Here is a 24,748-nt window from a genome sequence, read left to right on the forward strand (position 1 = left end):
GTTAGAGGATAAACAACTGCTTGATGTTTAGATTGAAGTCATTCTCTATAAGAAAGAATCTGGGCCTAGTATGACAAAGCTTGTACAAATTCATGGCAATGGAGGTTATAGATTTTAGGGGATAACCTAGCATCCTTTTGCTAAATTGTGATGTCATCAGATCTCTTATAATCACATATCTGTACATCATGGACTAGTCTTTATCAGAAAAGCTCCATTTTATAGTGGCTAACAGTTAATGCAGAGACACATTACTGGTCAATATGCTAAGATAAGTGACTATGAGTGCCTGGCTCTAAATGATGCATTTACCTGAATTCCTTTCACTGAAGACTGTGGATTTGTTACAGTGTGGCAAGTAGGAGGTTGCTCATCTCCCAGTGCATGGTCCTACCTTCATATGCCCCTCACCAACACAATGGGTTATTTAAGAAAAAGAATAAGAGGGTATGAAGGAGGGAGAAGCAATGTACCCGGATTTACTAGATGCTAGATGCTGTTTATGTCTCCACTGGATATAGGACTAGATGGTATTTGTGTTATAACAAAGAATTTTTCTATGTCCTGAGATACCACAGGTCACTGAGTTTAAAAGAGAAAGACTAACCAATGTACCTGTTAGGAACAATCCCAACACTGCCTAGGCTTCAGCCTGTGGTATCATTCCTACTTCCTAACTTCAGCTACATTTTTGTGTAAGTTGAGAGTCAACGCCAGAGAAGAAGACGTGGAAACAATTATAAATTTCCCAGAAAAAGAAGCTCACATTTTTTTTAGACAGATCTTGCTATGTATCCCTGGCTGCCCTGATTTTGCCATACACTCCAGCTTGATCTCCAACAGATGGTGACCTTGGCCTCTTCTGAGTAAATGCTAGGATAACACACATATGCTACTACCTATCTATCTCATTTACTTTTTATTTTAATTCATACTGGTTCAAAAATTAAATTCTACATTCACCAAAATGGATCAGTAAGTAATGAGCGGCACTTGCTGCCCTCAAACATGATGACCTGAGTTAGGTCCCTGGAACATATGTAAAAGAGAGTATGAACCCTCTCTGACTTCCTCTGACTTCCTTGTGCACACTCTGGCACATAAGCCATCCACCTACACATGAAATAGATGAAAAAATAATGTTTAAATACTCCAGCAGACTGTACCAACATTTGGTATATAGTCTTGTTGTAAACCTACTCTTTCCTCACCCTGTGAAATGTATTCACAATTAACAGGTGATCTCTGATCCTGAAGACTTTGAAATGCAGTCTATGTTGCTATATAAGGCAATTAAATCTGTAGGTTTGTATGAAATTGAAATATTATAACTCTCATGAGCTGATGCTTTTTGGAGATGCATTAATTAAATGTTGTAGATAAACAAACAAAATATCTATTGCAGGTGTACAAATTTACGTACTGGGGTGAGATGAATGGAGGCATGACATATCTGAATATTAGAAGTAATTGTGAAAAACTTTATTATTTCAAGCATCTAATGAGAAACTGTATTTTAATTAACTTCAATCCAGAGTTCTATGAGTCATTCCCTAAGGTATTCAGAGCACCAGATCCAGCATATAACTACAGAAGTTTTCAGAGATTTTTCAATGTTCTACTATTGGGGCACTTTATTCCAAATATCTTAAATACTGAGTATTTTTCCCTTATCTCTTAAAAAGTATCTAAAATAGTAGACAAATGCAAAATTCATCAATGAAGTGTTATCTTCAGAAAGCTTTTATTTTTATAAAAAAAATCTATCATCACAAAGGCATGGGAGAAGCATAAATGCACTGAAAGAAACAGGGCACTTATGGAAGTCACACAAAAGATCTGAGTAGGCTACATGTATTTTATAAACAATACCCATCTCCTTAGAAAAAAGAACTCGGTCCTCAAAAAGCTGTTTTAGTACTTACCCTGCAGCTACATATTTCTTTAGGAAAGATGGAAATAAAGACAGATATAGAAAACATAATTAAGCATATTAACTTGAAGAGGAAACGATGTCATGACACAAACCTACACATACCTATATTAAACTTCATTTAAAAATATTTCACTCAATTAGATTTGCCTCATTTGTTGTGTGCTATTTTATGTCGCAAAAATGAAGTTTTTCTTTGCTCAAAGTCTTACACTAAAGTGCATACATACTATATATACTATATGTGCATGCAGACACAGATATGTGATCACATATATGACCATTTGCCTCTAGTTAGAATCACATTTGCTTCCTGGCTTTGCATCTGTAGTTCCTAGGTAGAGCTCATATACTGGTCAACTATCACGTTTCTATCAGGGATCACAGCACCAGTTTTAGTCCAGGATCAACACTCACGTTTGTCCTCTTCCTGTTTACCTGTGCCTTCTTTCTCATGGCTTCAGTCATTCATAGTCAGACACTGGTCAAAATTACTAAATGGAAGTTTGAAAATAATTCATAGATCTTAATTTGTATAACATCCTGTGTATCTGGGTTCTCTGTACTACCCACTTGATCGTATGCTATCACATAAGTGCCTACATTCACTAAAGGAGTGGCTTAATGATACAACATACTTCCTATGTCCTTCATCTCATCATATTATAAACATTATATCACTCTCATAATCACATCAAGAATTATCAGTACAGCAAACTAAGATATTTTGAGGGAGAAAGGTGGAAGAGAGAGAGAGAGAGAGAAAGAGAAAGAGACAGAGAGAGACAGAGACAGAGACAGACAGAGAGAGACACAGAGAGACAGAGAGAGACAGAAAGAGAGACAGAGAGAGACAGAGACAGAGAGAGACAGAGATTATTTGATTTTCCATTGTCTGAGGCAGTTATATCATGGGGTATTTAATAAATACTGAAGAGATCAGACTTTGCTATTTTCAAGAGCAACATAAAATGCTTCTCAAAAATGCAAGGTTTAGGGCTAGAGAGATGGTTCAGGGGTTAAGAGCATTGAATGCTCTTCCAGAGGTCCTGAGTTCAATTCCCAGCAACAACATGGTGGCTCACAACCAACTGTAATGGGATCTGATGCCCTCTTTGGTGTGTCTGAAGACAGCTACAGTATACTCATATACATAAAATAAATATAAAAAAGAATAAAATAAAAAAAGAATTATTTTTAAAAAATGCAAGTTTTAAAGGAAGGGGAAGACTACAGTGTGTCCTAGACTTGGTTAGAATTTCCAGATCCTCATAAGCTCCTAGCAGGGGAATAGAATTCTCTATTTCTGGAGTATGTGAGCAAAGTAGATATGGCTAGGATTCAGATTTCAGAAACATAATGTTAACATGCTAGGATTTGGTCTTCAGAAAGTACCTTAAAGACTTACTCATCTAGTTTCTAGTTAATGTAGACAGCATATCTATAGACAGAACATGAGTGGAACTATTACTGGATGTGCTTAGCTTTGTGGCAACACATTTCCATGTTTACAATGTGCATAATCTAGATAATGAATAGGACATTCAATAGGAATATCTAGCACCACAGATAAGACAGTTTGGTGCAGACAGGTACATATCTTATTTACTTAGCTAAAGCTAAGGGAGAGAAACAAGTCTAAGGAGAAAGTAGAAAATACCCAGGTCTCAGTTAGAGGAACCACACCCTTCTCATAGAATACCTCAGCCATTTTGAAACTTTGTTTTCATAAGGTGTGCAAAGTAAGTTATAAAGGAAATATTGCCTATTTATCAATGCCGATTAACCATTTCTTTTTGTTCCCCAGGCTTTTCAAGGCACATAAAATATTTGCATAACTGTGTATGTGTAGCAAAATGAGAATTCCACACATCAAGAAGTGCTTACCTCAGAACCTCCCTATCTACTGGTTGATCAAGTACAGATTGTATACATTCTGGTTCAGCTCTTTAGAAATCCCCTTAGCTATGGCAAGCCATGCTCTGTCCCTGCTAGCAACAGTGTCCTATGTCATCTTGTGGTATACCATACCCATCATCATGGACAGTTTCTTCCAACCCATGCACTGAAGTATCTAGGGAAGGATGAAGGAAATGTAATTTCATATGCACGCACTATATCAATTGTAGGTATACATTAGAAAATGTTTTCCCGTTGCTGGCACCCAAATGTCACCTGCCTGACCATTCTCAACCCCACTGATATCTATAAGTGTATGCTTGACCCAGAAACCTAATTGTCCGGCATTGATCAGAAAACAGGAAGCATATGGAATCCCCTTCTGGATTCTGAATAATTCTTAAAAATTAGGGAATTAGTTGTATAATTTCTCCAGATATATGCTCTATTATTCTGTATTGGCTTTGAAACAAATGGTGATAATAGCTATTTTAGAGATCCATACAACAGGAGCCCGGGTGGAGGAACAGGTGCAAAGGGAATTCAATTAAAAATCTTTCTCTGAAGAAAATCAATCTACTAGTGCAGACTATCTGTTGGGACTGGCTTTCCAGCCTCCAGATTTCTCACCTCTCTAGTTTAAGCTTCAAATCACTTGAAATCATGTGGTATTTCCCCTTCCATGTGTCAAAATCAACTCTATTTTTTGCTCTGAAGTAAGGGCAAGAAGGATTTAATGTAGATTAAGGCCTACATTGTAATTCAGACATATATTTCTATACGTGTGCTTTGCATGCATTTTTTATCTGAAATCCAAGTAAGTAAAGCAAGTGAATTGGTCTGATTCATAGAGGACCATAATAAATGACATAATGAAGGTTTAAGACGAGGATGATTGGGCTCAGAGTCAGAGTTTGATCCACTGCGGTTGCCAGGAACCATAATAATAGGGCTTTGCTTGACTCTTGATAACTCTGTCCCATCATGGTTGGTTGCTGTGTACCCTGACACCTGGCATCTGCCTCTGCCTGGATTCTGGCCTCAAAAATACATCTTATTTCCTCCTACCTATCCGTATGGATACAGAATACATCTCTGTTGTCCCCTTTGCTCTATCTCTGATTTTACTAAACATGGTTATGGCTCGATTCTAGAGCAGGTTTGAAGTCTACCTGACCAAAGTTTCTCCTGAATACCTGCTTTTGGCTTTGTCTCCTGCTGTGAAAAGGCTATAGTTTTCCGGGCTGGCCATGTATATGTGTGTCATTTGAGTATTATTTGTGTTGCTGCTCTTGTTTTAATCAAGCAATGGCATAACTACTCAGAACAGTGTGAGAGGGCAAGCCATGTTTTATGCTGCTTACCTCAGAACTAACAGAAAGAATGTTTAACCTAGACCTTATGGGACCCTAACATTGACTGCAATAGTCAACAATAATAATAATAAAACCTATAAATCTTTCAACTTTATTTCTTTATATCTCAATGTTGATACAATTTTTGTACCCATTAAAGGAAAGTAAGAACTTGGTACTCAGTAGATTTTACTAGATATAGATGTAGAAAAATATGTATAAATAAATAAATATACAGAAGAGTGATTATACATATATAGATACTATATATTTCATATTCTAAAATGTATGGCTTCCCTCAATGAGAAAACTATTGGATGGATCACTTTTTCTGTCTCATTGTTAATAATTACCCTCTTATCTCATTGTTTTTGCTCATTTCACAGCCAAATTGCCTTATATAGGTAATTCCACTTAGTAAAACAATTTAACCATTGGCTCTTTATCATTAAATATTTATTCAGAGAACAACTCCATCAATTCTCTGAGATTCAGCTATTCTTTCTCTATTTCTACATGTTTATTTTATATGAAATACATTTATACTTATTTTAATATATATTTATGTCATATAAAACAACATAAATACAAAATTTTAATATAATTATATTTATTTTATAAAATAATATGAAATAATCATAAATATAAACTATGTGATATATGATTACTATATTATATATAATCTAGAAACTCCAAGTGCCTCTAGACAGCAAACATGGCTCTGTATCTCTCTGTTCTCACTATACTGAACTCAAATCACCATGGTGGGGCTGAGGAAGGATGGGCTATACTCAACTTGGGTAGTAAATCTCCAGAAAAATCTAATGTTTTATTTGGAAACATGCAGATATAAATCTATAGATACATACCACTATACATGGATATATTGTATGTATTTATATCCACATCTATCTGATGGCAAAGTAGATTGGGTCATAAATTAAATGAAATCAAAGAGGACAATTTCAAAGAAAAAAAAGCTAGAAAAATACAACTCAATATGAAAATACAGTCTTTTCTTTCATGCTTGATAAGGATTAGGAAAATGACTTTAGATACTCAAAACACAATGTGTAACACATGCTGAAGTGTTTGCATATTCTCTGTATTCATTTCATACCATATATATATATATACATATATATATACATAATTTAGTACTCCTTTGTCAGTTTCATTATAAATATGCCAGTTTAGAAAAGAAACAAAATCATTTTGTATTATAATATTCCAGAATTTTGCTCAATTTTTGCCAGTCTTAGTGTTTCATCGGTTATCACATTGTTTCCTTCTCTATCCTATTCCTCTCGTTTGTCTTTATTTCATTCTCCTGTTCTCCTGTTTTCAGATTCATTATTGACAACATCCCTGTATAAGTAATTTTTCAACATTGCTATCAAGGATGCATGAACTACTGCACACAACGAGAAGAGATTTAGAGTTCTGCTATGTGATTGATTAGCTTTGCATTTATAGTGTATTGCCAGATGTGACATTTGGAAATCAATTAGAGATGATTCACAGAGACATGATGGATGAGTGGTAAAGTTAAATGGAAATGGATGATTGCATGGAAGCTAATTATACAATACTTAGTGGACCAGTAAATGCTTTCATGTGGTAAAGATTCACTTCCAAACGTATCTTCATAACTTCAGACAAGGATAATTAGGAATCCGGGTTTATACCAGATAAGAATATAAATACTATTCTCTCCATATTTTTCCTCTCAATATGTGTCACACAGGTTTTCTTTAATATATAAAGTGCAAGTCCTAGTCAAGCAAGTAAAATATCATGGAAGAGCTCTACAGTTTGTGGATGACTACCAAGCAAAGACGTTGACCTTAGATAGTCTGGTTTGTTGGTTTTACTTTAATTCATAATTACTATAGGATGACAATTCTTTTAAATAAATTATCTTGACAGATTGAAAAGTAGCTTAGATGTGACAATGTGTATCTGTAATCCATGTGTGGTATATAGAGGCAGAAGAATCCTTGGGACTCACTGACCAGTCAATATGGCTAATATAAAAGCTCTAATATGAAAGCTCTAGATTCAATGAGAGACAATGTTTCAAAAGCATAAGAAGGGGAAATACAGCAAAAGGTATTCAATATGGACCTCTGGCTACATACACACAGACACACACACACACACACACACACACACACACACACACACACACACACACAGAGAGAGAGAGAGAGAGAGAGAGAGAGAGAGCGAGAGAGAGAGAGAATTGTATTATATACAATGCAAGATTTTTATTCGTTAATGTCATGATTGTCAATCAGGAGTAGTTGACTGTGAAATCTAGTTCAATCGTGCCTCATCCTCTCTTCAAAATGCTGTTGCCAGAAACTAGAACCTGGCTTTCCTACTGGCTCCAACTTCTGCTCTCTTAAAACAAGGTTTCTTTGCTTTCTAAAGAAGTACTACAGCATTGCTGATTCCCCTTGCAACACAGCCATTCAAAATCCATTACTGAGGAGATGGTTTAAAAGTTAATGTTACATGTTATGCTCAAGAAAACACATCCATTTTGCTGCCAGAAAGTTAGGACTACCCAAAGCATCCACGGAAATGAATGAAGAGTTATTTTGGTCAGCATATCTTACAAATTTAGAAGGGAGATTTCAAAAAAATTACAATTTATTGTAATTTCAGTTGATTAAGAAATGCTAAAATGCATACTATTAAAGGCAAAAACAACATTATATTTAATCATCATGTACAAGTGCCATGATCTACTTGAATCTTTCCTTAAATTCAGCCCAAATGAAAGTCATCTTTCATTGTCCAGAGAAGACTTCTGAGATGGCTGAAATGTTTTCAGACACAAACAGCAGCCTGGGGCCTGTGTTTAAATCTGTATTTCCATACTCAATTTAGGAGATGTGTGGAGAGTTTAAGTGAAGTCAGTCAATTTTGTGAGTAGTTTTTACTTTATTTCCCGAGTCTATTCTTTCTGATAAACTAGTGTGGGGCTGCTCTGTGAACAGGGGAATCTAAATGAACATTGGACCTGGAAGGGGCAAATGGAAATGGTATCTTGTGAACTCCAGTGTTATTTTAAAAAGGGGAAGTGTTCCCACCACTTCACACTGTAAGTGTGTACTTTAGTAAAACTCAATGTCTTATACAAAGACTTTGAACAATAATTGTTCATGAAATTAAACAGGGTTCACTTCCATGCCTAGTGGTCAACGCTATGCTTGAGGGTAAACTCTGGGTCAGGCATCAGAACATCCATGGCAGGAAAGTTGTTTTTGGTTATTGTTTGTTTGTTTTGTTGTGTTTTGTTTTTCTCAGTCCTCTCATCTCTTCCTCCTAAGACGGGGATGACCGGGCCAATCTTTTGTAGTGAAAAGACAGAATAATTTCAGGCTTCTGTTGGGGCTGTTCTTGGGAACATCCCTTGATCAGAGCAAGTGATGTGGTTGAGAGCACCGTCTCAGTATAAACTTACTACATGACTGCAAGGCCATGAGCACAGACCAGGGGTCAAGAAAGACTGTAAGCAATCTCCAATCAAAGGAGAGTAAGGCCACAGCCTCATATTTCAATAAGGAAACAAAGTACCAGGTTAGGGGTTAAACCATCCATGAGGAAGGATTTAGTATACGGTTCTAATTCATATTCTAATCATAAAGACAACCCATATGTTAGTAGAATATAAGATCATATATGCCATATAATAGGTTGAGAGGTACAGAAAATCCACCCTTCTGGTACCACAGATTTAGCTCAGGGACTCGTACATGCTAAACTAGTGTTTTGCCCCCAAGCAAGATTCCAGATCTGCAAAATATTTCTAACTCCCTGCCTCTAGTATTCTTTGACCAACTTAATGACTATTTTGATTCAGTTATTTGTACTCATTTTTATGATAAGGAAACTGGGTTTTATAATTTTTAAAATGCCACAAGGTATAAAGGACAGAATAGGGAAGTAACATAGATTTCTTTCTTGTGAAATTTATGAACTCTTTGGGCAATTTTTCAAACGCCTTTGTTTGACTCTCATAATCTTAGCACTGCAAAGTGGATCAGAAAATCTTACAGGTTGACTGATATTTATCCCCTGAGACAGATGGAGTGCCCAGAATTTTTCAGAAAGAGCAATGCACTGCAGGAGGACCTAACAGAGCTTTGATACACAGAGCTGGGGATGTCTTCCTTTTTGTTCAAAGGTTGTAGACTCAGCTTCTTCCTGGAGACAGCTTGATGGGCACATGGATTGGGAGGTCCAAAGTAAGGAGCTAGGTCAGCGCCTCTTATTTCTTTTACATTTGAAGTAACTCTAAAGCAATATTCACTTTGAAAAAGTACTAATAACTATGTTTTCAGGAACATTTGAGAATTATATGCAGGCATGAGGCACTGTCATCTTATAAAAGTTTTAATGCATTATTGAGATAGAATAGTATCAAAATAAGTATACAGCGATTGATATATTACACCCCCCCTTTTTTTATAAATAAAGACATTATACCTGCTGTTTTTCAATCTCCATTCAGTTTGATGAGATTGAGCATCCATTGGAAAAACGTCATTGGTTGTGTCTATGAAGTTGTTTCAATAAATGTTTACCTGGAGAGCAAAGATGCACTGTGAACATGATTGATGCGATTCCATGGGCTTGAGTCCTGAACTGAATGAAAGGAGTAAGAAAGCTGAGCAGCAAGTTCTTTCTGTTTCCTGACTGAAGATGCAAGGTAACAAGGTGCTTCAAATGTAAATTCTCAGTGATGTGACTTACAGGAAGAAATACTTGTATAGTGAGTACAAAAGAAGCCAAAACAAACAAAAAGCAAACCAACTATCAAAAACCAAAAACAAACACAAAGTAAAACAAAGATTCCCACCTTTACTTTCTTTTGCCAGGTACTTTGTAACAGGGATGAGGACAATGACTAATATTTTTTATTAACCCTTTAGACCCTAATCCAATTTTTGTCACTAATTAACCTTAGAAGAAAGCATGTAAATCAAGATTATGCATTATATTTAGTTGCCATGTTAAGTTGTTTTCCTTTCTCTAGAAAGGTATTTTGGTCTTCCTTTACTTTAATCACACTGATATCTTGGAAACTGAGTCTTCTCCACATTCCAGACTTATTTCTCAGTCTAGGTGTGTCTACTGTGTCTCACACCTGCCCTCCATTCTAATGTCTTTAGTAAAAGAGTCACTAAAGTGATGTTTGTAGATTTCATTTGTTCCACTTTTTATGATGCTTATTTTGAATGCATATACATAATGGAATTTCCAATTTGTCCCTAGAACTTGTTCAAGAAATTGAATTACCTGAGAGATGAGTGCTGGTTCATTGTCAGACCCAAGCAGGGTAGGCAAACCATACCTGCGGTATGATGTCTTCCAGAAGTTTCTTTGTCACTACATTGACAGCCTGCTTCTTTATAGGGTAGGCTTCTGCCCATTCTGAAAGGTATCTATAAAACTTACTAAATATTTATATCCCTATATTCTTGGTATTATTTCTGTATAATCAATTTCCCAATTAACCCTTGGCCATTTACCCCTGATTCTGGCTCCTGGAGTAGCTCCCTGATTGGACTTGAGGAATTCATAACCAGACAGGTAGCACAGTCTGAGATTACCTAATCAATCAAGTGTCCTAAGTCAAATATTTTATATCTTGCCCCTCAAAACAATTCTTCAGTTTTCTGTGACCCTGAAAAAGATCTTGACCAAAATTAACCCCTGAGACTGGTGGTGATTAGGTGTCTCTACTACTGTATGCCTTATATACTTTAGGTTCCCCCCCCCCCCTTTTAAGATCCTATATGGGAGACCTCCAGTCTGAGATCTTAGCTAAATATGATCAACATAAGTTTTTTTAAATTTTGGAAGCCCTCCGTAAGGTCTAGAAGCAACTCTGCAATCTGCCATGTTTGTGAGTGTGCTCCTCCCCCTAAGCCCAATTGCTTTGAACCAGGTGACAAAGTCTAGATTAAGATACATAACCAATAACTTCAAGTCACTGAAAAAAGAAATTGAAGATCTCAGAAGATGGAAGATCTCCCATACTCATGGTTTGGCAAGATTAATATAGTAAAAATGACCATCTAGCTGAAAGCAATCTACAGATTTAATGCAATCCAACGAAAATTCCAACTCAATTCTTCACAGAGAAAGAGCAATTTACAAATTCATTTGGAATAACAAAAAACCCAGGATAGCATAAACTATTCTCAACAATAAAAGAACTGCTCAAGGAATCACCATCCCTAACTTCCAACAGTATTACAGAGCAATAGTGGTAAAAACTGCATGGTATTAGTATAGAGACAGGCAGTGATATCAGTGAAATAGAATTGAAGACCCAGAAATGAACACACACACCTACGGTCACTTGATCTTTGAAAACAGAGCTAAAACCATCCAGTGGAAAAAAAAAAACAGCATTTTCAACAAACGGTGCTGGTTCAACTGACAGTTACCATGTAGAAGATTGAAAATTGATTCATTCTTATCTCCTTGTAAAAGGTCAAGTCCAAGTGGATCAAGGACCTCCACATAAAGCCAAATACACTGAAACTAATAAAAGAGAAAGTGGGGAAGAGTCTTGAACACATAGGCACAGGGGAAAATTTCCTGAACAGAACTCCAACAGCTTCTAAGACGAAGAATCTGCAAATGGGAACTCATAAAAATCGCACAGCTTCTTTAAAGTAAAGGACACTGTCATTAGGACAAAACAGTAATCAACAGATTAGGAAAAGATCTTTAGCAATCCTACATCTAATAGAGGGCTAATATCTAATATATGCAATGAACTCAAGAAGTTATCCTCCAGGGAATCAAATAACCCTATTAAAAATGGGGTATAGAGATAAACAAATAATTCTCAACTGAGGAATATCTAATGGCCATGAAGCACCTAAAGAAATATTCAACATTCTTAGTCATCAGGGAATTGCAAATCAAAACAAACAACCCTGAGTTTCCTTCTCACACCAGACAACATGGCTAAGATCAAAAACTCAGGTGAGAGAAGATGCTGGCAAGGATGTGAAGAAAGAGGAATATTCCTCCATTGTTGGTGGAATTGCAAGATGGTACAACCACTCTAGAAATCAGTCTGGTGGTTCCTCAGAAAATTGGAATGGTACTACCTGAGGATCCAGCTATACTATTCCTGGTCATATACCCAAAAGATGTTCCAACACAGAACAAGGACACATGCTCCATTATGTTCATAACATCCTTATTTGTAATAACCAGAAGCTAGAAAGAACCCAGATGTCACTCAACAGAGGAATGGATGTGTGAACCATTGAACCCTGTCAGAATTAGCAGGTCACCACCCTGCCTGGGGTAAGGACAGATAAGGAAATGGCCTAAACAAGGAACCACCCTGCCTAGGGTGAGGACAGAGAGAAATGTGACTTGGAAAAAAGACAATACCAGGAAATACCACAAATTCCACAAGATGGGCAGGATAGGGCCAAATGACAACCTTCCCATTTGAGTTGACCAATAATTTTAAAAGTTGCTCAGGGTAACCACTGCACCCGTCCAACTAGGCGACTGCTGAATTCCCCACCAAAATGTTTATAAAAAGTGTGTGCTTTGTGAGTTCAGGGTCTCCTCTTGGCTCATGCTGGGGAACCCCAACGTACATTGGAACAATAAACCTCTTGCAGACTGCAGCAATTCCGGTCTCTGTGGCCTTATTGAGTGGAGGTCTTCTGATGGACTCTTACAGATACAGAAAATGTGGTACATTTACACAATGGAGTACTCATTCAGCTATTAAAAACAATGACTTCATGAAATTCTTAGGCAAATAGATGGAACTAGAAAATATCATCCTGAGTGAGGTAACCCTGTCACAAAAGAACGCACATGGTATGCACTCACTGATAAGTGAATATTAGCGCAAAAGATCATAAAACCCAAGATACAATTTACAGATCACATGAAGTTGAAGAAGAAAAACCAAAGTGTGGATGCTTCCGGATTTCTTAGAAGGGGAAACAAAATACTCACAGGAGGAAATACAGCAACAGATTGTGGAGTAGAGAGTGAAGAAAAAGCCACCCAGAGATTGTCACACATCAGGATCCATCCCACATGCGGTCACCAAACCCAGTCACTATTAGGGATTCCAAGAGGCACATGCTTACAGAAGGCTCTTCTAAAGTCTGACAAATACAGAGGAGGATGCTGGTAGCTAACCATTGGACAGAGAATGGGGTCCCCAATGAAGGAGTTACAGAAAGGATGAAGAAACTGGTTTGTAATCCCATAAGAACAACAATATCAACCAACCAGACCCTGCAGAGTTCCCAGTGACTAAACTACCATCCCAGTAGTATACAGGGATGGACCTATGGCTCCATTCACATACTTAGCAGAGGATTGCCTTGTCAGGCATCAATAGAAACAGAGGCCCTTGATCCTGTCGAGGCTAGATGTCCCAGTATAGAGAAATGTCAGGGTGAGGAGATGGGAAGGCATGGGTAGGGTGTGGGGGAGCACCCTTATAGAAGCAGTAGTAGGTGTGATGGGATAGTGGGTTTCTGGAGCTGAAACTGGGAAAGGGAAAACTTCTAAAATGTAAATTTTAAAAAATCCAAAAAGGAAAAACCAAAGAGACATAATGATAAGACTCTGGAACCTAGCTGGAGAAGTGATCATGCCCACACCTATGACTGTTAAGGTAGACAGGATCAGGACATGGATATACCATTCCCATGTTAAGCCTGCTAGAAGAGAGATGATCTAGCAGTTGAAGTCGCAGCAAAGGAAAGTTCCAGGTGAATTGTCACAAGAATGATAGGTCACACCATACCCTTTGGATCTGCTGAATCTGTGACTTCAGCACTGCTGAACCTGCTTGCTTGCAGTTAAAGAGACTAGGCCTAAAAGCTGGGCAAGTCCAGGAAAGCCCAGGCAAGTCCATTACTAATACAAAACACCCCAGGCTCCAGCCCTCATGCCCAGGTAATTGAATGTCCCAGCCACCTGGCCTAAAGCAAGGACAATGTGTCACAGCAATTTCCAGACTTACTCAGCTACTTTCTCAGTAACAGTTCTCAGACATCCGGAGCAAGTTTCCAGATGACACTCCCAGGTAATGGAATGTCTGTAGAGGTGGACCCAATAGATTAAGATAGAGGTCACCTACCTTGAAGTTCCCTAATGTGCTTTAAATCAGACCTGCAAGGTCACTTGTCAGTCTCTTTATCTTGGTAAAGGGAGACCCTGGCGTGCTGGACTTCTCCAGAATAAAACACTCTTTGCATTTACATACTAAATAAACAAACAAACAAAGCAGCAGCAACAACTACAACAAAACAATGTGTGATTTGTACCAAGGTTGACTTATTTATTCACTGGGTAAAATGGCTCAGTGACTGTTTCAACAAACTGAATATTTTCCAGCATGTAAATAAAGTTGTTATAGTATTTACTTTCTTTTACATTATTGAAAGACTCCCCCCCCCCCCGTTAAAAGGAAAATTATATGAGCTTAAGGTCCACAACTATAAAAGTAAAAAGTAAGTCTTAAGATTCACAGACTCAGAGCTAAAACAGGCCCGGGCGAGCCCAGGCACGCCCAGGCCCTGTGGGGCCTGCCCTGCTGTTAAGACTAACAGACCATAAAGATAAGGAAAAAGGAATGCAGGAACCAGCCCAAGTTATCAGTGCTGACTCATAGGCCATCTGGCAGGAAGGGATAAGCCCCTAGTCCCTGACATTCCGGACGCCCCATCCTGCACGTACTTTTTTGCTGCGTAACCATGCATCCGCGCCTCATTTGAATCCACCAATCAAGTCCCTGTAACCATGCATCTGCTTCTGTATGCCTGCTTCTGCTCCCCAGAAGCCTATAAAAACCTGTCCCCTGTCTTGCTGGGCACGCCAGTCCTTCCGAGCTGACTGAGATGCCTGCAGGTACCTGTGTATCCGGACAATAAACCCTCTTGCTGATTGCATCCGATGGTCTTGGCCTGGTCATTGGGCTTGGGGATCTCCTTCCCGAAGGAAGATTCTCTCTGAGAGTCTTTCATTATTACCAAACACATTTTCTAAGTCCAAATCATGTTTCACTGCCTTAAGAACTTTCTGAATATGGGTTACATTGCCATATTAAGAAGTTGTCAACTAGGAGGAATCCCCACCCAAGGTAGAAACAGTTGCAATGTGGCCTCTTATGTCCAAGGTTCAGTTGGTGTAGTATCCATTTATAACTGGGTTATGAGAGTTTGAGTGAGGAAACATTTTCCCATTCATTTATACTCCATGACTTATCAAATCAGGAAGAAAATTCAGATGGCAAGATACCATATGTGCAGTCAGAGTCCATTAGCATCTGTGAGAGTTTAGTTTTCTGAAAATCTAAAACACTACATGTAGACACAAATCTTTTTTTTTTTTTTTTTTGTTAAGACAAAGTCACTCTAACACAAGAAACTACAACCAGGGAGAAATTTAGACCACAGGCTTTCTACAGTCTGTTCCTAGAACATGCAGGTCTTAGATGGAATAGAAGCCCAGACTTTCCCCCTTTTCATCCTCAAAATAAGTCCGTGATCCTATGTCCTGCTTGCATCCTCGTATATATGCAAGACTAGACTGAGTCACATGGAGGACAACTCCCTATCATCCTCCCCATGAAAAGCTATGAATTAGAAACCTCTTTTTGCCTTGATTTGTGGGGGTTCAGCAGAGACCTGGGAGGGGGTGAAAGAATAAGGAGCAGGAGGCAGAAAGGAGAGCAAGTCTATGGTCTGATCAAGCTCTCAAATTTTATTTCCATGCAGTGGCTTATAAAGACAAGCAAGCAGGAAGGTCACGCAGGTCTGAAGACCAATTTCACTACTGTCACCACCCTTCCTATAGCCCTAAACCGTAAATTGCAGGTATAAACTGATTAAGAACAGAGGGCTGGAGACAGAGTCTATAAAAGTGATAAGAACGGACAACTGGCTAGGTGTCCCACAGGTGGAAGCTGTAAGTGGCTTAATTTTTCTGGAGATAGAGGCCATATAATGAGTGGAGCATTCCTAAGAAAAATTCCTGAGACAGAGAGTGTGTAAGCAGGCTTGGCTCCCAGCGTCTTTTGTTGATGAGATTGGAAGGGTCTTCTTTCACATGCTGTCATGCTGAACATGGTGCCTATCTGTCCTAAAGCACCTCTACTTGGTGAGTCTCTCTCTTCTAATGAAGTTCTTTTCTGGACGTGGAGACTTAGTATTTTCCTTTGGGGCTGTCTTCTATGGAAGCTCATTCTGAAGGGAAATTGTGTCAGATCCTTTCCTGAAGTTGCATTTTTATTTCTAACTATACTGGCAACTATTTCCAAAAGAATAATGAGACCTTAATTTTAATTACAAATGTGGTCTATGGACTGCTCCAGATACTGTGTGCCCCTTAATTAATTTTTACATAACCCATGAGATGAGGATTCTATGCATTTTGTAGTCAAGGGACCAGAAGTTTATAGATTTCCTTGTCAACGTTGCTAAACAGTTTCAAATCTTTTTGTGTGTGGTGTGTGGTGTGTGTGTGTGTGTGTGTGTGTGTGTGTGTGTGTGTGTGTGTGTGCGCGCGTGCTAAGTTTACTAACTCCAAATTTAAAGTACCTGCTTCTATATGACAACTAGTTTTGTTGTTGTTGTTGTTGTGGTGGTGGTGGTGGTGGCAGTTGTTGTTGTTGTTGTTAGATTATCTTCAATGTCTTGGGTAACTCACAACCAATTAGGGAATACAGCTAATCATTTATTACAATAAATTTTAAAAACATTATTTCACATTACTTCATGACAAGTATCTCCAAGCCCAAATAATGTTCTGTGACTGGAACATCTTCTGATCCATCAGCTAACAAGACCAAATATCTACTGAGTGTTCTGTGACCTGTAGACTCTCAGAACCTTTAGATTTCAATCCCTCTGCTACCATAATGTGGTTAAGTAATTTCAGTACAACTTTTCAAGGCAGGGAATTAATTCCATGTTCGCTGTCTCTAAATAAGAGCATAAACCAGGCCAACAAGTTTATCTGCTCATTCTAACAGCCTGGAAAAAAAGCTTAAGTGCAAAGAATAAAGAACTCACCTTACCATTCTAAGAAGCTACATACATCTGTTGATTAGCAACCTGAATGTGTTTTCTTAAGGTATAAAGGAAAAGGAAAAGTTGCTGGAGAAGTTTCAGAACAAATGTATTTATTGTTCATCAAAAGGAAAGCACATCTGGGCCAGCCTTGCTTATAGAAGACAATTTCATCACGGCCCTGCTCCCATCTCCCAGATACTGAGTTCAGTTTCTCATATCTCTGGTACTTTCCCCACAGTCTTTTTTCTACCCTGAGGTAGGCAACAAGTTACTCTGTTTTCCTTCTTAAATCCATCAAATCCTGGGTAGATCAAGATTTCATGAAAATGATATTACAAATTCTTTCTGATGTGATATGTCTGCTTTTCGAAGAACACAGAAGGTTAATCAATTGTTTGGTTGTGATTGACTGCTTCTCAAAACAAGCTCATGGGATACTCTGGGCAAACCATATTGAGTAGGTAAAACAGGGTGAGCCTAGGATCAACGTTCACAAAGAAGCATTCACAGAAGGTACTTTTCTAATGAATCCAAGATTCAAATTTTACATGCTAATACCCTAGGGCTATAAAAACTCTTTTGAATAATATTTTACAAATAGATAACTTTCAAAAATTTACACTTTGAATTGCTTGCAAATTATATTTGAGCTCATTGGTTGTAGAAGGACACACTGTTTAAAGAAAATGTTCAAATAAGGCGAAGAAAGCAATATATTAATTTTGCACTATAGTCCACCCAATTTATGTTTTTGAAATATAGATATTTTCTCATGAGAATTGAGAATGCTTTCTTGTTCTTTCTATGGGATCTAGCCTCTCTTACCAACAAGCTTTCTAAAGAGTTCTCTCTACCTGCACTGGGGTGGCCAGATGGAGACAATTTTGTCTTGAACCAGTTCTTTGCTAACATGAACAGTTGTTTTCTTATTGCTCTTTTGGTTTTCACTCTGATAGGTAAATAATTAATTGCATATCCTGGAACCCTAACCCCATACTTCTCAAAATATAAAATTATGTTGAAAATTTATTTCTATAGTTACTGACAGCATGCTCCATTGCATGCAATATACTTAGAAGCAAGGTGTTAGGAAAAAAGAAAATTACAGCAAAACCAGTGGGGCTGGTTTAATATTGTTGGTTTGTTGACTTATTTATTTATTTATTTATTTATTTATTTATTTATTTATTTATTTCCTATGCTTTTATTAAGAGAGGGTTGGTCATACAGTAAATTTTCACATCACAATAAAATAAAAAATTTGATATTAATATTATAAACCTTTTCCTTGAATAAGATTAAAAGTGGGAGTAAAATGTAAATTATATAAACTTAAAATTGATAATTCATATAAATTAATAAATTTAAAATGGTATTATCTTTTCTGAGAGCTATAGATGTTTCCCATTTATGTGTGTGTGTGTGTGTGTGTGTGTGTGTATGACTGCCCACAGAACACTGTTTTAGTATAACGGCAAATGATTGACAACATGATTAAGGTATAAATTCGTTTATTTTAGAGACTAAAACAGCATGCAGCAAATAATGAAATTACATGGTTTTGTAATAGTGAATAATAGGATAGTTTATACTATTGATAGAGATGAAAGTGCAGACTCAAAATTATTTTAAGAATAAAAATCTTTCAAGAGTACAAAAGTAACATAATATATTATAATAATCTATAAAGCATAATAATTACCATTTAAGTATCTAAAAGAATTCAAATATGAATTAAAACTAGTTGCATTTCATGTTTATATACATTTATCAATGCCTTTGTTCAAATCTCTCTCATATCATGCTCTTCAGTAATATATGAATATACTTTTAAAGTGTTCTTTTTAAATTACATGATTATATGTGTAGATTTGCATTTTATATGTAGCCATTTACAAATTCTTGATACTTTGGCATTCCTTTACAGACCTTGGCTTTAACTGAGAAAACACTTTTGGTGACAATGGTAATGTCAACTTTAATCTATTCTGAACAGTATTTTCATTTTCATACTGAATCTTGCAGAGGGTTTAGACCAATTATATTTATAGGTAAATATTTTTTCTTCAACTTACAATAGCATCTTTGTTCTTTTTACCAAGTAATTTTAACATTCAAGTTGTATTTTTAGAACTCCTTAAAATATTTTAAATTAAGACTGGGGAATCACAAGTTAATGTTATTACCATATGTGATTTGATGTGATCCAGGTAATATGTATTTGATATCCATATTGTTTTATCTTAAGCCAGTGCATTGTAAGTGCAACACCTAAATTCACTAATTGAATTCTATCTCACCTTTGCTGAGACTATTTCTTATTCTGTCATCCCTTCATGTGGCTTTTATTTCAAGAAGCTCAGCTTGTGGACAGGTTAATCTTTGTATCTTTCCCCCTTTTGAAAACAGTGTAGTGAGCACATGTGGTTACCAAGCAAATTCTATATGAATAATGGATATATATCCTGACCTATAATCTGTTTTTTCCGTTGTCATTTTTAAAAACATTTTTATTGATTCTCTGTCAATTTCATGTCATGCATCTTGATCATATGCACTCCGGTCCTTTTGTGTCCAACGTCCACCTTTATGACCCCCCCAAAAACCCAGTATGAATAAAAACAAGATTTAAAGGACAGTCCAAGCTTTGTTATCTATATACTTACTAGAGCATGGGCAAACTCTCAGTGGCTTGCCCCTTAAATAGAATGGAGTCCTTCCCCTCCTTCACCTCTGTCAGAGGCCTTCAGAGGTGGAGAGCCACACTTCAGCATTCCCAAAACATTTCCTAAGAGTTCGTTTGTGTGGCTTCCTGTTTAGGTTGTTACTTCCTGGTAGAGGGAGTTAGAAGTGGGGAAGAGGTTGTCACAGAAGGCTTTCCTATCCGTCCCTCTCAACCATGCATGCATCTGAAGTCATCGACATCACAGCAGAAGCAGATTTCTTGTTCTTCACAGTCAACAGGAGCTCAGGTGTGGATCTCCAGATGGTTTCTGGTCATAGCTCAGACAGTGAGCACCTTTCTCGGCTACAGTGATACCAGGGAACCAAGCAAGACCCCAGAGACGGCCTGGATCATAGATATCAACTTAGCCCTAGTGGGCAGCACATGCCCCTCATATCTGTATGGCCCCCGGGGGAAGAGAAGATGGAGGGTGGGGCAGCATGACCCATGAACATCAACGTGGCTTCAGACCAATGTCATTTGTTTAAAACCTTAGTATTTCTGGTCTGGGAATATTGGAATACAGCACAACAACTAATGCAAGAAACAAATGAATCACTTAACATTTCATAAAGTGCTCAAAGATGGATGGGGCATGGCAAAATAGAAACTATCAGAACAAAATGTGCTTCATGATGGGAATTAGTCCTTAAAGTCACTTTTACCAAACACCTCTCAACCCTGACCACAATGGTCTTGCTCTGTTGATGGATTGATAAAGGTTATTTGAGCTTGTTTATAAATTATTTATATACTACAGTCTGTTTCAAATATGTCTGCTCCCCAGTTTTCATCACTTATTAAAAATATTGCTTTTTATGATGTGGTACTACCTGAAAACATGTCTGTGTGTCAAACTGGCAGAGATAAAAGGCAAGAAGAGAGGATGGGAGATCGATTCTTTGTTAAATCACACAAAGAGAGGGAAGGGGGTAATCATTTCTTGTTAAACTTTGGGAACCTAAATTTCTTGTAGTATGAGGTTACTGTGAGATGTTGGCCTATATTTGAATATACTTCCCAAATATTTGGTTTGATTCTATAAGTTCAAAGAAATCAAATTTACCTTAATCAGCATCTCTTCAAAAGTACAGGTTAAGTCTGACACAAAACTAGTGTTGTATGATCATGTACTGGGTTTGGGGAATGGGGACTGAAGCCCTGAGGGGCAGCAGAAAGAATGGAAGCAGGAAACCTCTGGAGGTAGGAGATGGGGGGGGACCCTCTAGAATGTACCAGAGACCTGGGAGGTGAGACACTCTCAGGACTCAAAGGGAGGGACCTTGAATGAAATGCCTTACAGTGGTGAAGGGAACTTGTAAAGTCCACTTCCAGTGGAGGGACAGGATATCACATCAAGTGGAAGGATGGGATTACCATCCCACAGTCAAAAGTTCTGACTCAGAATTTTTCCTATCTGGAGGAACTGAAGGGACAAAAATGGAGAAGAGCATGAGAGAAAGGAGGTCCAGTGATAGGCCCAAATTGGGATCTAGCTTCCTGTACTGTTACTAATGCTATGGTGTGCTTACAGACAGGGTAGTATCGCTGCCCTCTGAGAGGTCCAACAAGCAGCTGAATTAGTCAGATGCAGATACTAGCACAAAAGCAATGGATGGAAGCCAAGGATACGTGGTTGAATTGGGGAAAAGCTAGAAGAAGCTGAGGAGGAGGGCAGCCCCATGGGAAGACGAGCAGTCACAACTGATCTGGACCCTTATATCTCTCAGACACTAAGCCACCATCAAGGTAGCATTCTCAACTAATATGAAGGCCCGGACACATAGACAGCAGAGGACTGCCTGGTCTAGCCTCAATGAGGGCCCAGGGAGTGGAGAGGCATGATGGGGTTGGGGTGTGGGACATCCTTTTGTATCCAGGTGTTGGGGAGGAGGTACTGGATGGAGAAAGATGGGGGGGAAGGGCAGACCAGGAGGGGGATGAAGTCTGGATTGTAAAAAACAATTAAAATAAATAAAAATAAATAAATTAAAAAAATGAAACTTGAAATAAAAAATTCTAAACAACAACAGGAACAACAACAACAACAACAAAAACCAAACAAAACCTAACGTTGTTTCATTGTTTGGAATTTTCAAAATCTCTTGTTACTGAGGTTCCTCACTCCTCTACTTTAACAATATGCTGCCTTGAACATGAGCGATGTTCATGTATGCAACACCTTTTGCTGAGAACTACCCTAAAGGGATGTGCTAAGTCGTCTCCAAGCACAGTTTCTCTGATGGTTAATGCCTTCTCAAAGAGATGCTTTTCCTCCACAGAGTTGAGTCTTCTAGATTCCATGTACACAGTTACACAAATAGAGTTTTCATGGAGGTTGATAAACATAGATAGAAACTCTGTGCAAGATAAATATGTATCATTAATTTTCTCGGCAATAGGGAGAACTAAATATCATTGTTGTTTATTTGTTTATTATTGTGTATGGGGTATATCTAAAAAAACAATTGGGCTTTGTCAAATAATAACTTAAACAATAGTGGGTTTACACCATACATTAATAAGTGACCACTGCAACAAGGGGATTAACACTAACCTCTATCCATTCTACCACTGGAAGCCTGAGCTCTCATGAATCTATCAGGTTTTACAACCTTCCAATGAATAACTTTTCTGTTTTGCTTCAACTTGTACTCCTCCTTGTGTCTTAGTATCTTCCTGTTCCAGGCTTGCCAAAAGTTGACATACCAGTGCTTCCCTGGGAGCTACTATATTTTAATGATGTGCTTTCCCTACAGATAACTGAAAACAGAAGTTGGCTGTGCCAAGTCAGCAGTGTCTGAAGAGTTTGTTATGCTGGTAAGCATGGCATTCTACCTATAGAGTGTATGCAATGTTGCATTAAGAGGACTTGGGATGACAGACATCTTGTAAGCTTGTGTAAGCAAGAAAATGGATTCCTCAACACAACATGCCTCTCGATCATACCTAAGACTTAGGAGCTGAAAGAAAGAATGGAAGTCAGTCAAAACCACTTTTGATTATCTCAATATCATGATTATTAACAACATTTCATTAATAATTAGACGAAATGACAAACTCGAACAAAGAACTTTGTATACAATGTGCACCACAAAAAGGATAGATAGCCTCTGTGGGCAATATCTCTTCTGAAACTGACAATATTTTCTTGACATCTTCTAAAACAATCTTTTCTAAAATAACTAGCAATTTCAAAGCTGAGAAATGATGAAAAAATGAAAATATATTTGACTCAGCTCTCGGTATTAAGGCTGCAAGCAATCAGGAAATCACGGAAAAATCCTTTATACCATACTTATCTCCAAGGCAACAAAGAAAGCACCTGCCTTTTAACTATGACTGTGCCTAATAAGTCTATGAGCTTAACATCAAAGGTCCACTCCAGAAGACCTTGAGAAATAGGACCTAGCAACATCTACAGGCTGGAACTAATGCTGTCAGTACTTTGAAAGTGGTGCAGCCTATACTGGAACAGCATCTATGACCCAAGACCCCTCTTGGACTCTATTTAAACATCGCACTAAGAATTTAGAGAGTCAAAAAGAAAATATATGATAATTGTATTATACCCCATTCAAACTTTTACTCCAGATTCTCCATCAGTAGCCAGCAGAATGTGTGTATTTCCCCACAAGTTAGAATATCTGTGTGTACTTGGTCACCCTCCTTCAACTCCCCCCACCCCCCGCTAAACGTAATTTGAAATGACTCATAGTTTGAATAGGCATTCATTGACTATGAGCTCATTCAGTAGGTGGTCAGGAAGGTCTCCTTTGACCATAGCTACAGGCCACTTCATTTAAATCTGCTACTGCATTACTTTGCAAGTATTATTCTGCAATGTCTGGGGTATTAGTGTTCTGTGGCTGAGGTAGACTGTACAAAAAGAGACAGAGAAAGCTGCAAAACCTCTGATGACACATAAGATGCTCCATCTGTCCATAAGCAACTAATCACTGAGTCCATGTCAGTGATGTCTGGTAGTCCAACACTGTGATAAGGCATGGCACTCACAGATACCATCACATCTGTCATTATGTAAACAGAGGAGGAAGAAGAAGATGGATATGGAAAAAGAGGTCCAGCAATCATAGCTTATCAATATCAGGTAGAGTGAGATTTTATATTTTCCACACACATAGGGACAGAACAACAATTTTCTTGGCAGGTTTATCTCCCCCAGCCCCATAGACAACATACAGGAAAACCAGGTGTGTGTGTGTGTGTGTGTGTGTGTGTGTGTGTGTGTGTGTGTGTGTGTGGCTAATTTATCACCTGGATTAGTAAATAGCATATAAGCCAAATCCCAGAACTCTTGGAATGGTCTTCCTCGAGGGAACGCTTGCTTCTCAGATATCCACCCCCTCACTCCCCACCACTACCATTTGTATTCTAATGCACATTGTCTCCCTTTCCATTGTAGCTGCACTTCATTTTTTAAGTTCATTTTTTGGATTGCGTGTGTTAGTGTTTTACCTACATGCATATCTATACACCACACACATGCACTGCTCAACTAGGCCAGAGGAGGACATTGAAGTCCCTAGAATTGGAGTTACAGACAGGTGTGAGCTGTCATATGGGTGCTGGGAATTCAACCTGCATCGTCTACAAGAGCATATAGTGATCTTGGCTGCTGAGTAAACGCTATACCCATCCTGTGGTTGCTATTCAGCACAATAAACTTACTAATGCTCGTTCTAGAATTTTACATAAATGCAATCTAGCATTTTTG

The 24,748-nt window shown here is 38.0% G+C and overlaps 1 protein-coding gene and 1 long non-coding RNA gene across 10 annotated transcripts in view; one reads left to right on the forward strand and one right to left on the reverse strand.

The window, feature by feature from the left end:
* Nrg3 (neuregulin 3) overlaps nucleotides 1-24,748 on the reverse strand; it is a 1,117,568-nt gene that overhangs the window by 478,634 nt on the left and 614,186 nt on the right. The gene's annotated exons all lie outside the window — the stretch shown is intronic.
* Nucleotides 17,307-23,586, forward strand: LOC134482324 (uncharacterized). The gene is made up of 2 exons (XR_010058355.1): nucleotides 17,307-17,541; nucleotides 22,770-23,586. It is a non-coding gene; the product is annotated as an uncharacterized LOC134482324 (long non-coding RNA).

The sequence above is a fragment of the Rattus norvegicus genome, chromosome 16 (assembly GCF_036323735.1).
Source record: "Rattus norvegicus strain BN/NHsdMcwi chromosome 16, GRCr8, whole genome shotgun sequence".
In the NCBI taxonomy this organism is placed as follows: Eukaryota; Metazoa; Chordata; class Mammalia; order Rodentia; family Muridae; genus Rattus; species Rattus norvegicus.